A 16,999-nucleotide genomic window follows, 5' to 3' on the forward strand; every position below is an offset into this window, starting at 1 on the left:
AAGTATTTATTGAAAAAAAGAAGGATGTTTGTAACATGCTTTAGATTAGGAAGATATGATTACCACTGTTTTCAAGACTAACTAAAACAATTTTATTCAAATTCATTTGATCATGTAGCCCCTCCGTACATGGGTATGCAAAACAGTATTGAAATGATTCACCTAGCTTCAGGTATGGGAACCAGGATTATCAAATCACACTATTATGGCTTTCAGGGAAGAGAAATATTGTCAACATTGTGAACAGCTAGTCAACTTCAGTGGCAGGAAGTAAGATGTAAAATATCATCATACATGTATCCTTACACAAAGATAACCTGGGGCTACCATCAGAAAAGTAAACTCTTTTATTAAAGGTTTGCTTAGATTTCTCAGAAAAGAAAAGATCTTCCAGAAGACTGAATGTCTGAAATTAAGACACCCTTCTAAAGATCTCATATACAAATTTTCTATTAAAAAAAAAAAACAAACACTTTTAAAAACCACTTATATAGAAGCTACCTGTCTAGGAACCTCAGCAACTGAGCTCACTATATAGCCCAGAAACAAAAGATGAGGACAGCATGTATCTGTCACAAATGACACAGGCTTTATACTAGAGCAATAGCCCACATCATCTCGGAAGCCAAAAAAAGACAACAGATACAGCAGCAGGGCCCGCTTACAGTCTGACAGCAGTAGAAAGTGATAGCTGATAACAGAAAGAGGGCACAGAAAAACCACAAATTAAAAAAAAAGAGAGAGAGAGAGGAAGAGAATAGTACTTATGTCTCCATTCTAGTATTTCAGCTGGGCAGGCTGAGACCATTTACCATTAACAAAAACAGCTCTATACACCTCAAGAAATAGCACTATTCAATTCTTTATGAATTCAGGTTCATAAAGACAATCTAACAAAAAATTTAGCTTACATCCTGGGGACCAACTAAGAGGGGAACATTTAGACACTGCTTGTTTTAATAACTAACTTTTTAAAGTTTCAGTAATGAATGGTGTGAGTGGTCAGCTATTTAGAAAACGTGCTTATGTAAATAAGCAACAACCCAGATGGTATCAAATAAATGCAGTTTCATTACATATTGCAAAAACAATCCAAAGTGTCTCATTCTCGATGTACTTTGGAAACTTAATGTGAATTAAACAGAATCAAGTCAATATTATCTGATAAACAGGTACATAATAACCTTGAAAAGGAGTCTAAGAATTGAGAGTATGGTTATTTTGTTCCTTGGCCATCAATATTTACATAGTAATTAAGCTGATGGTTATTTATAAGATACCATGAAATGTTTTAAGTAATTTAAATCAAATGTGAACTATCAAACTCTTTACATACAAAAAAAGACTTTACAAAAGACAAATTCTGTTATAAGTATTTTTATTTACTGAATTGGTTTACTTATTCTAATATGTGCACCAGGCATTAACACCATAAGCATAAAGCTCTGGAAAGTTTAGACATAAGAGTTTGATCTCTATAGTAGTATTATCTATAGTAGTATCATCAAGAGAAAGTCACAAGTACAGTTTTTACTCAATTACACCCAAGCTACTTACATACTATCAGGCTATTATTAAATGTCAGGGCATTATGCTTCATTGTAGTTTTTAAACACTCCTATAGCAGTAAATCACAAAACACAGCAACACAAATAATACTCCAGTGTTTTTTTCTGGAATTATCTAGAATAGTTGGACAGAGACATTCCAAAACCAAACCTCAAACTGCCTGGAGATAAGTTTCTACAGGAGAAAACTAGTCCACTGTTTCTCTGAGACAGAAGAAAACATAGACTGATTTATGATCGGATTCAATGAATGCAACGTGCGGATTCCCTCACTATACAATATTGATGTGCGTGACTCCAATTAATTTAAAAATCTCCAGGGAATAAAATACGATTACTTCTAATACTATTAAATACCATTTAAAAAGCACTTTCCCTCCTTTCTTCAAGTGTTTGTTTGTTTTTTTCCTGAGAATAAGTGGAAATAAAGCACACCAATTACACCAATTCTGAGTGGAGACGTTTTTCTTTGAATACGAAATTATCAGATATAGAAACAACAGCACTCTTGGAAGCTAGCCAAACTTCCACATCTTCATGTCATTAATCTTGAAAAACTCATTATACTAGATGACAGCCTGAGGGAAACGGAAGGTTTAGAGTAGCGTTTTTTCTACCTTTTCTGGATAGAAGCCACCTGAAATAAAAGGCTGCCTCTATCACTAACACTGATTCATAATAGAGGTGACTCTTGGGTCATGCCTAGTTGAAAATAAAAATGCTACCCACTCCTCACTCTTGTGATACGCCCTCTTCCCCTTGAGGATGACTAGTTAACACAACCCAGCCGACTGAGTTAGTCTGCAGACTTTCAGAAGTTCTCTCACTTTCTTCCCTCCTCGCCCCCAGAGTTGCTTTAAGGTGATGGCAACCAGCGGTACAGGTACAGAGGTGGTCCTTTCTTAAGGAAGTGCTGCAGAGTGGCACATTCCGGTACTCAACTTCATAAACGCTCAATTAAAGCAGTGAATTTACACATACAGACTGAATAAACCCCTCGCCAACCGTGACCGTCCTTCTGCCGGGTCGCACGGCTTAATCTTGCGCCCCCCTACGCGGTTTGCCCGGTACAACTCCGAACCGCATATCCCAGGCCCCCTCACCGCTCCTCCGGTCCACCGAAGGCGCCCTACTTCCTGCAGCGCGTCCTTTCTCTCGACTCCTCTCTCACCCGCACAGGCTTCCCTAGAGCAAGGGCACGCCATATGGCCCCCGCATCCGCGCGTAGACCCTGCCACTACTGTGCATTCCCCAGGGTCGCACAGGCTTGCGGGCACTGAAAGGTCCCTGTGTCGGTGTCCCCAGCCACGCCCTACCCCCAACGCACCCAGGTCTAGTTCCCCCTCAAGGAGAGGACGAAGTGGAGGAGAGTTGGAGAGTTTCCGAAGAAGCACCTCCCGGGGCCCCCATCCCTGACAGCGGGCTATGGCCTTGGGGTTCCGCGGTGCCCATCCCTCCAGGGTCAAGTGCAAAGTCCTTGGCCAGATCCGCGCCGCGTTATGCCCTCTCAGCCTGCACGCGCGAAGTGAGAGGACCTCAATCGAGAGCCATATGGGAGGGAAGGGCGCACAGGCGTGACTGGGGCAGCTTGGAAAGATCTCCTTCACACCCCTCCGCCTCAGCTCACCGTCTTCCTTCCCACCCACCCCCAACCCTTAACTCCCTCAGCCCAACCGCAACTGCTCTTTCGGATCCCTAACCCCCACCCCGGGATCGCAGTCATTCGCCCAGCACTCACCTCCGGGATCTAACAGCGCCCCTCTCCTCTTGCCTACCCGCCCCCCTTCCGCCCGCTCAACCGCGTGGTCCCTCCGCTTACCTCGGCTCTTGGCTGCTGCGCGTGAGTTTGAGTGTGTCTCCGCCGCGTAATTGTATCCGGGGACAGAAGGGACCCGTGTTTGGGTCCCTGGATCAGGTGTCGCCGCCTTCGGTGGCTTGGGGTCGTGAGGGAGGCTGCAGAGTTAGCGTGTTAGCTTAGGACGGACTTTCTGGACTCCGAATTGATGGCAAAGCTTTAACCGTGCCCTCCCTCGGGTCCGCAGCGCGCCTGCTCCTCCGCGGCTCCCCGCAGGCGGCCGGGCCCCCCCAGCAGCCGCGCCCCGCCCCGCGCGCCGCGAGCTGAGCTGGAGTGCGCCCCTCACCTCCCGCGCCTGGCTCCGCAGGGCACGACGCGGGCCGCCACGCGCTCAGCCTCGCATTACACGCCGGGGGCTGCGAGCGCCTCCTGCTCGCGCGGCCGGGGCATGGATGGCGACGCGCCTTCGTGCCGCGCGCTCGCGGGCCGAGCGAAGCGCAGAGTCCTAGGACCGGGATGCTCGCGGGCGGGCGGGCTGGGGCGCGCGAGCCTTCGGGTGCTGCAGCTGGGAACCCTGGGACTGGCACGTGGCCCCGCCCCCGTCCCCCCGCGAGGCGTGCCCTGTGCCCTCGTTGCCACCTCCCAGCTGGTCCCCGTGCCCGCCTTTTTCCGTCACACCAGCGCCGCTCGAATCTGCGTGGTGTGGTGGGAGCGCGCCTGCCCTAACTTCCCAGCCTGCTAGTCTGCCTCCTTCTTTCCGAACCCACGAAAAAGTTGAACTTGGGCTAGGAGGTGAAGGAGATAAGTGAAGGGAAGGCGGCGGGCGGGCCGGGGCGGGGGGGGGGTGCGGGGGAGGTGCTTAGGTGATCAGCCACCTGCCTTGTAAGTCAGAAAGGGTTTAGAAAAGGCGAGTTGGGAATCTTGGAGGAAGGAAATGGGGTTGCTGGGCTCAGGAACATCCCTCCTCACAGACTCGTGCTGAAAAGAGCCATTTATGCTTTGCTTGGTTTAGTCTGTGGCGACTTTATCCTGACTGATCTGTGTTTGCCAGCAGCAGAGCTTCGCCAAGTCGGCGTCCAGGCAAGAAAGCCAGGAAGCAGCTTGCATACCCAGGCCTGCTGTGGTACCTCACCTTCCCTGCCCTCTCCCCCAGTCAGAGGCCAAGTACCTTTAAGAGTCTGATCTTAGAGTGCTGTCCTCCCGGGAACCAGGAAAGTCTAACAGTTGTTCGCTTTTCCTCTGAGCATGATTGGCTATGTATTCAATGTGTATATATATGACATAGCTTTCAGAAAAGCTAAAAATCATGTGGGGTGTAAGCTGCAGAAGCTAAGATGCCGCCGCTGTACATACGTTATACGTTTAAACACCAAACACGGGAATTTAAAAAAAATGCCAAGTCAAGCCGTTCTTTGCTTGCTCCAAACAGAATTTCAGAGATAGGCTGGGATTTTGTGCCCTTAGAAAAGAAAACGGAAACTATGTTTTATTGTGCATAGTATTACTTAACATTAAAAGGGGGGGGGGACTAACATGCATTGCTATTAGCATTTTATTTATGTTTCTATGTTTAAGTACCAGAGTCCAAAGTTCACTGATAGACTTCTAAACGCGGATTTTAAAAAAGAATGTGTTTACCTTCTTTGCAGATTAGAAATTTGGAATATTGTGAAAACATAGGGGATATTTTCTCAGTCTTTGTACCTGACCAAAGGAGATCACTGACCTCTATAATCATTTTCCATTTAATTTCATTAGAAAAACCTAAAATGTAAACACGGATAACAATCTGACATAAGAGAATTTAAGCATTTACTTTAAAAGTTCCCCTCTCTCAACTGTCAAGCTTCAAGTAATCGTTCAAGCAGTTGCAGGCTACTTTTTGGATAATGCATTTGTAAATTCTTGGTTAAAAAAAGTACTAGAAATTAAGCAAAAATACTCAATTTTATGAAAGATTTTTAAGAATTTGTGTCACAATCCTTTACTTAATAAAGTCATTTAAACTGACCGTCAAATAATATTTTTGTCAGATTTTCGGAAAGAAAATGTGTTGCTCTAGTATGTAGGGATATATCCATGTTTATTGTCTCTTTGTTTTATCTATTGCCTACAACACTCTTTATATAATGATTATTTTCTCACATCTCTGCACACAAAAGACATCCCATAACTTAAAATATGTTAAGTCAGTCATTGTATACATACTTGAATTGCATTTTTGGAGCTTGAAATTATTCAAAAAAATCGGTGAGTCTCTTTCTCTCCTTTTTAAGGATCTACCAGCATTTAACACTTAATATTATTGACTGAATGGCTGGATAAAGTAAATGATGAAAGCATTTGCTACTTCTCTTGAAGAATGAATGCATATTTCTCATATTTAATCCATTTTCCAAGTTCCCATCCAGATTCACATGAAATTCTGCTCATTAGCTTTAGTTTATAGAAGGTTGACTAGCTCATCTGTAGTAAGGAAGTTCCAGCCACCCTGAAGTATGTTATTAAAATTCCCCCATTATTTCAGTAGACACAGTGTATCAGTATACTCAGTTGTTAATTTTTTTTTAATGTTCATGATTCTTCAACCAGTTGGGTCCATATGATTTTATTGGGAGATTAAAAAAATAACTTATGAAGGACGCTAGCTTAGCCTGGTGATCATTAACCACGATCTATGGAATTTTAATCAGTTATGAATGGCACAGTTTTATATCATTTGTCTTTGTAATGTAGATGATATAATATAGACTATAAAAGAATGGGAATAAGTTTAATCATGGGGAGAAATATGATGGCTGTACATTCCAACATTCCCTTGCTAATTGTCCCAAATATCTGAATATATCACAGTGGGGTATCATATGAGTGAAAATATCACTGACTTTGCAAATTAGATGTTTGAGCTCTGCTGAGTTCCTAAGAAATGTGACCATCTATCTTAGAGCTCTGAGGAATTCAGAGCATCTGAAGGTACATAAAAACTCTTTAGGCTTAATTTGATCCTGCACTCCGTAATATTAATAATAATAATGATTATTATGGTTTCTACTTGAGTTTCTAAAGTGTAATTTCAGGCACAATGCTCAGTTAACAAGACTGATCTCATGTAATCCTCGTAAGAATCCTGGAGGTAGATAATATCAGTTTCCCTGTGGAAGGTAGAGTAGTAGAACGTTGGGGAGTCAAACATGCAAGCTCACAGAGGGAAACTGACAAAACTGGGAACTGAATTCTCAATCAAAGATCATGCCCTGAGTGACTATGTCTACTCAGACTATCTCATAGTGCAGTTTTAAGACATGGTCAGAGAAAAGGTTGAAGAACATAAAGGCAGCCTGGCCATTTGGGGAAATCTCGGAATTCAGGAAGCACGTAAACCCAGTCTGTCTTGCTGCATCTCTTTCACCCCAAAACAGCTGCTAATAGGCAATCACACTGCAGACATACCTAGCAATGAGAGAGGCTTAATTTTCTGTGGATCCACTTTAAAACTGTGGCCATTATTTTGTTTAATTCCTATTTCCTATGGACTCTGACTTGCTGTAAAAACACTAAACCTGAAGGCAAACAGAATGAAGATCATGCAGAGTCCATATGATTAAAACAGGCACACTATCACATCTTCACCTTCTCCTTTTGGCTCTTTCCTTTGTCCTTTCTCATCATCTATTTTCTTGCAAACATCTGCTTCCTGCTTTCAGGTTTAAGTATATGCTCTACTTAGTGTCATATCCCATTTTTAAAATATGCACATTTTTTCATTCTTTATAAGCTTAATACATGCAATTTTCATCTGAATTCTGTTTTATTATGCATTATAGGCAATGGCACCCCACTCCAGTACTCTTGCCTGGAAAGTCCCATGGACGGAGGAGCCTGGTAGGCTGCAGTCCATGGGGTCACTAAGAGTCGGACACGACTGAGCGACTTCACTTTCACTTTTCACTTTCATGCATTGGAGAAGGAAATGGCAACCCACTCCAGTATTCTTGCCTGGAGAATCCCAGAGACGGGGGAGCCTGGTGGGCTGCCGTCTATGGGGTCGCACAGAGTCGGACACAACTAAAGCAACTTAGCAGCAGCAGCAGCAGGCTTCTTTAAAAAATGCTGATCTGTGGGTCAAATTGTAACAAAGAATGATTGGAAGAAGAAAGAGAAATTTCTAGAACTTTGAAAGTGATGGGGAACTTCTCTCCTCATAAAAAAATATATCTTTAAATTGTCTTAAGGAATATCTGATATAAGGGCAAGTCAAAAAAAAAAAGCTGATACTTTTAGTAATTTTGGTTACATGATAGACATCATCAGAGAAGGCAATGGCAACCCGAGAATCCCAAGGACGGGGGAACCTGGTGGGCTGCCATCTATGGGGTTGCACAGAGTCAGTAACTTATTCTGTATGTCCTTATTTATTGTTTATTTTATGTCTTTTTAAAGCAATATTTATTTTCATGATTAGAAAATGCCTTCAATAAAACTTTGCTTTCTCATCTATGTTTATTGGTTGTTTCAGTCATTCAGTTGTATCTGACTCTTTTGTGATCCCATGAACTCTGTCCATAAGGATTCCCCAGGCGAGAATACTGGAGTGGGTTGCCATTTCCTTCCTCAGGGGATCCTCCTGACTCAGGGAGAGAACCCACAGCTCCTGCATTGGCAGGTGGGTTCTTTCCTACTGAGCCACCAGGGAAGCCCCCTCTAATCTATACCAGTCAGTTAAAATCTTTTAAAATAATTTCTAACACTTCATGATGATAAACTCTGTTCAAAGTTAGTTGCGGAAAATGTATGGAGACAGAATATCTCTTTTAAGGCGTTTGGCCTTTCAGAACTGGGAGGTTTGCTATTCTGTATTCCTATGCTGCTGCTACTGAAGTCACTTCAGTCATGTCCAACTCTGTGCGACCCCATAGAAGGCAGCCCACCAGCCTCCACCGTCCCTGGGATTCTCTAGGCAAGAACACTGGAGTGGGTTGCCATTTCCTTCTCCAATGCATGAAAGTGAAAAGTGAAAGTGAAGTCGCTCAGTCGTGTCCTATGGAGCCCTGTATTGAGTCTCTGTCCGTTACACCAACCAAGATTTAAGAGAGAGAATCAGGTGGTGCTACATGACAGTAAAGCTAAGCCCGTGCCACAACAGCTTCCTTCCCCATTCATCTTGCAGGCATTAATTTTTACAGCCATTCTGAATATGTCTAAAATATATCCCCCGGTACCTTGGTCTATGAGCTTCCCAAAGTAAACATTAATTTATCTGCCTAGTCAACTTGCATTTATTGAGAAGGTTAAAGAAATAGAAATTTTTTTAAGGACTATATCCTCTGCCTTTTAACATAAAGAACCAGTTATTTTCAGAAAAGAAATAAGGGACTTGCCCTGGCAGATTGATGTAAGCAATATTTTGTGACCCTTATTTCATATGGTTATCTTAAAATCATGGTGTTTAAATTGTTACTTTCTCAGGTCAGGCTTTAACTCTCAGGTGAAACTATTAAGACTATTAAACTATTGTTCATAAGTGTCAGCCCTAAGTGTAACTCTCCCAAGGTCTGCAAAGAAAGAGGGTTTCTGTATCAATGGAAAACAAGAAACACTAAGGACTTTGCCCCTAGTGCTCAGATCATTACATTATAGTGTGTATTTTATTTTGTGGTTGGAATCCTGTTCTGAGTATCTCTTTTCTTGCCTTATTTTCCATTCATTGCCTCCCTTACTTTTGTGTCATAAAGAACCATAGTGTAATAAATTGTCTGATGAAGTATCCCTTACAAAGCCAGGTAGGGAAAAACCTAGTCATCGACAGTGCTATTTCTATAGTGTGAAGATATGAAGATTGTGTGGGTCTTTCCAGAGTATAATTAGAAATTGAGGCTGTTGCTGTAAAGCAGGTATAGACTACTTTTAAAATTGTTTTTAAAATGTGATGGCAAAGTTTTAAATGCCCCTAGTTGTATTGACCAATTCCCTATCCTTTCACACTAAAAATAATCCTCTTCTTTAACCATCTTTTCCAAGCCGTTTAGTTAAATACTTCTTTACCATTAAAACACACCAAGGTTTCAAAAACCTGTCCTAACCCTGATAACGTAGACATTTCTGATGGGGTAAGTTGGCTTTGTATATTTATCCTTTTGCAAAACCTCTCTGTTACAAACAAAAACTTACACCTGATAGAATGTAAAAGGATAAAATACTTGATAGACACAGAGGAAGTAAGGAACAAGGTAAACACATTCCTGAGCTAGTGAAAGAACAGAAATGCAAAGCAGGGGGCCAAGCTGGGGCCAAGAGTGTCTTCTGGGACCAGACATCGAAAGGATAAAATACTTGATAGACATAGAGGAAGTAAGGAACAAGGAAAACATCTTCTTGAGCTAGTGAAAGAACAGAATTGCAAAGCAGGGAGCCAAGCTGCGGCCAAGAGTCTCTTCTGGGACCAGACATCGATGGTGGTTTGGGAGATGAAGGTGCTTATAGTAAATAGTCTTCAGGGTGACCCATGATTCTCACCTCCTGACATCATGCTGTCTGTAAATCTTTCCCTTTGTGTATGGGTGGGACCTTGACTTTCTTCTGGTCCCTATAATATGGCAAAGAAAGTGAAAGTTGCTCAGTCGTGTCCAACTCTTTGTGACCCCATGGACTGTACAGTCCAGGGAATTCTCCAGGCCAGAATACTGGAGTGGGTAGCCTTTCCCTTCTCCAGGGGATCTTCCAAACCCAGGGATTGAACCCAGGTCTTCTGCATTGCAGGCAGCTTCTTTACCAGTTGAGCCACAAGGCAAGCCCATAAATGGCAAAGGTAAAGGGGTTTTTAAACTGTAGTTAAGGTCCCAAATCCAGTGATGTTGAATTAATCAAAAGGGAGATTATTCTCTGTGTGTATGACTTTAAGGGTATCAGGGGAAAACTCTTAAAAGAAGTAGAAGGTCCTTCTTGAGAGGAGAGACTCTGCCTGCAAGCTTGATGAAATAACCGGCCATGTGGAGGAAATCCTTGTGGCAAACAGTTGAGGGCAGCTTCATGGACCTAAGAGTGGCTTCCAACCAACAGCCAGCAAGAAGCCAGGGCCCTCAGTCATACGGCTGCGGGGGAATGAACTCTGCAAACAACCTAACGCTCCCCTTTGTTTTAAGGCAGTCTAAAGAAACTGATTTTACCTATTTATTTACTTTAGATTATTTTAACTAGAGTATAGTTGCTTTTGAATGCACTTTAAAGTCTTCTTCCCCAGCCGAAAGGCTACCTGGCCAATGCCTGGTGTGTAGCCTTGAGAATCGCTGGTCATAAGACCCAGGTAATTGGTCCTCACATTCCTGACCCACGACTGTTAGATAGTAAGTGTGTCTTGTTTCAGCCTGCTGAGTTTGTGGTAATGTGTGATCCAGCAATAGATAACTAGCTCAGTACTCCATTCAGGAAGAGAAACTAAGGGCGAGGCCAGGACTCCCACGCAGGTGAATGCGATCTTAATGAAAGGCTAAAAACCTGGCTATATAGAAAACTAGCTGAAGTGGGTGTGGACTCCAAACTGGGAATCAAATCAAGCTGCTCACTAACTCTAGTTGCATAAAGTTTGTACCCCCAATATCTCCCCAGAGCAAGAACCTTAAAGTGCTGCTATCAAACTTGGGTCTGGATTGGTGGTTCAAGAGTGCCAAGTGAAAGCAATCATAGGCACCTGAAAACTTAGACAAGAAAGGCCAGACCAAGGGAAAAAGCTGTCCTTCTCCAGTCTTCTGTCCTCCAAATAAAATGTATACTAAAGTCACAGGAGAACTCTAAAGTTAAGAAACCTCAGTGCTCCAAGCATGGATTCTTTGTAAATTATATTAATTACATTATATTATATTAATTATGTAAATTATATTAATTACATTATATTATAATATTAATTACATTATATTATAATATTAATTTTATGGAATTACTTGACAAAGCTTTTAAAATCAAAATTACAAATTCATTTCCAATTTATAAGGCAAAAATATCTCAAGAAAAGTTTGAACATGAAAAAGGAAAAGAAATCTTGAAAGTTCATTGTGAGGAATAAATTCTACGCATTTGTGAAGAGAAACTAGTAAATCTAAAGATTGTTCTGAGAAATTCAGAATGGAGGAGAGAAAAACAGACACGTATAATGTGCGTGCCAATATTAAGAGACTGGGAGAATATATTAACTCAATTTTAGCTGTAACTGGAGTTTCAGAAGAAAAGAAAGGAGGAACTATAAAAAGAAAGAAGAAATAATATAACTAAGAGTTTTCCAAAAACTGAAGAAAATAGATTCTCAGATCTTAATCCTTAACTGGTATCTGATTGTTACTAAACAGAGCAAATAGCACCTGAGAGAAGAGACAATTTAAGCAGTGATTGAATCCTGAAGAGGTTTTGAAAAATTCTCATGTATGATCCACACAGTTATAAATAAATACAGAAATGTATATTTTAGAAAATCTTCAGCCTTATTTTCAAAGCTTATAACCCCAGTTTAATCAGGAATAACACATTAATAAGCATCATGAAGTAACCTCCAATAAAAGGGACATTCAAAATACTTGGCATTTCTCAAAACTGTAAAGGTCTTGGAAAAAATAACCTAAGAAACTACTATAGAAGAGAGGAGCCTATGGAAATTTGATGATTAAATGTAATGTATGCTGGATAGAGTCCTGAAACAGAAAAAAGACATTAGATAAAAAATAAGAAAACTTAAAAAGATTCCAATTTTATTATTTTAAAGATTTAATTTTGATGTGAATCATTTTTAAAGCCTCTATTGAATTTTTTACAATATTGTTTTCATTTTATGTTTTGGATTTTTGGCCACAAGGCATGTGGATCTCAGCTGACCAGGGATCAAACCTGCACCCGCTTCATTGGAAGGTGAAGTCTTAACCATTGGACCATCAAAGAAGTACCTCCAATTTTATTTTCATCACCAGCTAGATTCAGAATTAATTGATTATTTTACTGTTTATAGTACAGATGAGAAAACTGAGGCAATTTGATTGTAGGCATTTGTATAGTTCTAGTAATTTTAGAGATAATAGAAGTTTTAAAATTATTGTAAATTGTGATTACAAGTTTCTATGAAATATCTTAGAATTAACCTTGATTTGAATTCTGTAGTTAAAATGAAAATAGTAACAATATAATAATTGTAGCTAATTACAACAGATGCATATTATCCTTAAGGGTGTTGGCACTCAAGAAAATTATTCTAAAGTCCATCTTGAAAGAATGGACATAGGAGAATATTCATATGTGAAAACTAATAATCTTTAAGTGTATTGCACAAAGTTGCGCTGATGTTCATTTTAATCGTATGTTGTGGTTGTGGTTTAGTTAATGTCATGTCCAACTCTTCACGACCCCATGGACTGTAGCCTGCCAGGCTCCTCTGTCCATGGAATTTCCCAGGCAAGAATAGCAGAGTAGGGTGCCATTTCCTTCTCCAGGGGCTCTTCTCAACTGAGGGATCAAACCTGCAGACCTGCACGTCCTGCACTGCAGGCAGGTTCTTTCACTGCTGAGCCACCAGGCAAACCTTATTCATATGTATAAAGCTGAATTTATGTCCTTTAGGATTGACTGGCTTGATCTCCTTGCTGTCCAAAGGACTCTACAAGAGTCTTCTCCAGCACCACAGTCCAAAAGGATTAATTCTTCGGTGCTCAGCCTTCTTTATGGTCCAGCTCTCACATCTGTACATGACTCCTGGGGACACCATAGCTTTGACTAGACAGACTTTGCAAGGTGATATTGCTGCTTTTAACACACTGTCTAGGTTTGTCATAGCTTTTCTTCCAAGGATAAGTGTCTTTTAATTTTATGGCTGCAATTACTGTCCACAGTGATTTTAGAGCCCAAGAAAAGAATATCTGTCACTTCTTTAGCTGTTTCCCTATTTGCCATGAAGTGATGGGACCGGATGCCATTAACTTAGTTTTTTGAATGTTGAGTTTTAAGCCAACTTTTTCACTCTCCTCTTTCACCCTTATCAAGAGGCTCTTCAGTTTCTCTTCACTTTCCACCATTAGAGTGGTATCATGTGCAGGAATACGTGTGTGTGTGTGTGTGTGTGTGTGTGTATACATATATATAACACATCGCTCTGGATGTGTCAAAGTGATGTATTTGTATCACAAGGATCACCCCCCGCCAGGTTCATGCCTTTCTTCAAATTGCTTAACACAATACATTTAATACCATATAAATGTATGAAGAGCTGGAAACCATACTAAATTGTATATTCCTGAGGAACTGTTCTTTACTTCTACTTCTCAGAAAGGCTGCTTGGCACATGCTTATTATTTACTGATTTAATCTGGAAGGGGAGAAAAGTATGTTCTCTTGGCCATCTATTTGTGTGACTTTGTAAAAATAACGTTCCCTTTCTGAGTCTTTTTTTCTCATCTGATTATTGAACAGTGTATGGTTATTCTGTGTATCCGATAATTAGTGTCATTTTGCATGTGTGTACTCTCTACTGAAATTAAGGCATCAAGAATCTCTGTGTTTTCCAATTATTCTCCCTAGAGTGAGTTTCTCCTCAAAACACACATACATGCATATATAGAGACATTTATATTTCATTATCTTTTCCCTATTGATAGAGAATATTATAAAAATAGTCTGATGACTCTTAATAAAGTTTGAGTACACAAAATATAAGGATTATCATTATTTCTCATTTGTGTATGGATGCATTCTTCTATTTAATGCTAATTTCATGCAAGGTACTTTTCCACCAGAGAATACTAGACAGCTTTGAAATCATTGTTTCACTAATCATTTGTAGAATTCTTAGAGGTAGTTGATGATAAACATCACATGTCTTTTGTAAAGAAATAATGGTCTAGTACAAGGTATGACTTATTAGCTCAGAGAATAAGAGATCATTAAAGGTATATCAGAGAAGGCAATGGCAACCCACTCCAGAGGAGCCTGCTAGGCTGCAGTCCATGGGGTTGCTAGGAGTCGGACAAGACTGAAGCGACTTAGCAGCAGCAGCAAAGGCATATCTGCAAGGGAACTAAGAGATCTAAGTTTTCTGGCTAATGACATTATATAACAAATAACATCATACATGAAAATTAAAAACATAAAATTATCTTTTATAATCAAGGTGTTGTTTCGACTGTAAAAAGAAGTCAGGATGTCTAGGGTCATTTCACATTGAGACAATAACTCCACCAAGATGTTCATACCAATAGTTCTTTGATCTCTGTTACACAATGGATATACAATCAAAACCAGGGACCAAGAAGGAAAAAAATGTGATGCAACAGCCTTGGCTGCGTCACTGTATCACTGTTGTGTGTAGAAGTACAGAGCTATCCATACATAGATAGCTCAGACAGTAAAGAACCTGCCTGCAGTGCAAGAGACCTGGGTTCCATCCCTGGGTTGGGAAGATCTCCTGGAGAAGGGTAAGGCAACACATTCCAGTATTCTTGCCTGGAGAATTCCATGGACAGAGAAGCCTGGCAGGCTACAGTCCATGCGGTCGCAAAGAGTCAGACACAACTGAGCAACTAACACTCACTTTTTCATATATAATAGAATTCTAAAAGAATAATGTATGCATATATATAGTAGAGATATAAACTGGATTATTATTAGATGGATTAACAGAATACAACCCACTTCCTTCCCCAGTTTGTAATTCTATTCTAGTATGTCAAGATACTCAGTTAATAATTCAAGGCCCCAATGGAAAAGTAAAAGTGAAAGTCACTCAGTCGTGTCTATACAGTCCATGGAATTCTCCAGGCTAGAATACTGGAGCCTTTCCCTTCTCCACGGGATCTTCCCAACCCAGGGATCGAACCCATATCTCCTGCATTGCAGGTGGATTCTTTACCAGCTGAGCCTTCAGGGAAACCTAAGAATACTGGAGTGGGTAGCCTATCTCTTCTCCAGTGGATCTTCCCAACCCTGAACCAGGGTCGCCTCCGTTGCAGGCAGATTTCCCAGCTGAGCTATTAGGGTGGGTACTAATCTCACCAGACAGACCCTGAGCCATAACAGTACAAAACCATAGAACTGTACTTTCTAACAAATACATATTGAGCTTTATTTACTCAGCACTGCACTAAATTCTCTAGAAAGACTGAATAAAATATATGGCATTCTCTTAAACCTTTCAAGGTACAGGATTAAACATTTTCATTGTGCAATCTGAAGATCTCATTATGTTCCAAATGCTAGCTTTTGCATTCGTGTGAAAACTTTTGCTTATTAAGTTCTGTATTTTTAACTTTGTAAAGTATATGGAGTGCCATGTTCCCCGCAAACTTTGCCTAGCTAACCTACTCGGGCCTCAGGTTTCTCTTCCTTAGAGAACATCCTCCGAGATTTTGTTGAGGTTCTTTACCCATCTCTGTCATAGCGCTATACTTCCCCTTTCCTGGCCTTCATGCTACTTTGTTGTAATTGTTCAGCTGTCTCTGTCGTCTGCTAAACTATAAATTCTACTATGACGGGGACATGGCACATAATAGGAAGGTTACAAATTAATGAATGACGGTAGATACACATTCAGAATCTTCTTGAAATATGCATATTAATTTCCAGGTGCATGCATACTCAATCACTTCAACTGTGCAACTCTTTCTGACCCCATGGACTGTAGTCTGCTAGGCTCCTCTGTCTATGGAAGTTTTCCAGCAAGAATACTGGAATGGGTTGCCACGCCTTCCTCCAGGGGATCTTCCCAACTCATGGAAAGAACCTGTATATCCTGTATCTCTTCCACTGCAAGCAGATTGTTTACCACTGAGCCACAAGGGAAGTCCAATTTCCAGGTATGTTACTACAAACACAAGCCTTCCCAGGTATTGAAGACTCATAAACAATTGAAAACCACTAATCTGTAGTGTACATCCAAAGTTTTTAGTTGGAATATACCATTATATATCTTGCTATATAATACAAATATAATTTATAATAGCTAACATTTGTCACATACTCATCTGAGCTTGTATGATAAGCAGTTAACCTCGTTATTGAAATCACTTCTCACAACAGTTCTTAGATGTTAACACTGTTCCTGTTTTATACCTAGGGCAAATTAATCTATCAAGTATAAGGAACTAAAGATCACATAGCTATTAAGTGAAGGGACCAAGAGCCAAATTAGGGCAACCTATTTGCCTCCTCTCGTCTACCATGCAACATTTAATGCTGTGCTTTTTTTCTTTTAATTTATTCTTTAATTGGAGGAAAATTGCTTTGCAATGTTGTGTTGGTTTCTGCCATACAACAAGGCAATTCAGCCATAATTATACATTTATCACTTCTCTCCTAAGCCTCCCTGCCCTCCCCCCACCTCACCCCTCTAGCTCATATTTGCAGGGAAGGAATGGAGACATCGATATGGAGAATAGACTTATGGACACAGTGGGGGAAGACAGGGTTGAATGGAGAAAGCAGCATAGACATACATACACTACCATGTGTAAAACAGATAGCTGGTGAGAAGTTGATATATTACACAGGGAGCCCAGCCTATCGCTATGCTTCTTCCACCAGTTATTAACTTATCTCTTGATCTTTGTTCCCTGTGCTTTGTGATTCTCAGGCTGAACCCATGTTTCTGTATCTCCAGCTGGATCTGTCTTAATCT

The 16,999-nt window shown here is 40.8% G+C and overlaps 1 protein-coding gene and 1 long non-coding RNA gene across 2 annotated transcripts in view; one reads left to right on the forward strand and one right to left on the reverse strand.

The window, feature by feature from the left end:
* Positions 1 to 3,895, reverse strand: part of UGT8 (UDP glycosyltransferase 8) — a 112,760-nt gene extending 108,865 nt beyond the window's left edge. The window contains exon 1 of the mRNA XM_018049186.1: positions 3,388 to 3,895. The gene's annotated coding sequence lies outside the window, so the exon portion shown is untranslated. The remainder of the gene's footprint in view (positions 1 to 3,387) is intronic.
* Positions 4,048 to 5,373, forward strand: LOC108636271. The gene is made up of 2 exons (XR_001918244.1): positions 4,048 to 4,155; positions 4,418 to 5,373. It is a non-coding gene; the product is annotated as an uncharacterized LOC108636271 (long non-coding RNA).

Source organism: Capra hircus, chromosome 6 (genome assembly GCF_001704415.2).
Source record: "Capra hircus breed San Clemente chromosome 6, ASM170441v1, whole genome shotgun sequence".
Taxonomy (NCBI): Eukaryota; Metazoa; Chordata; class Mammalia; order Artiodactyla; family Bovidae; genus Capra; species Capra hircus.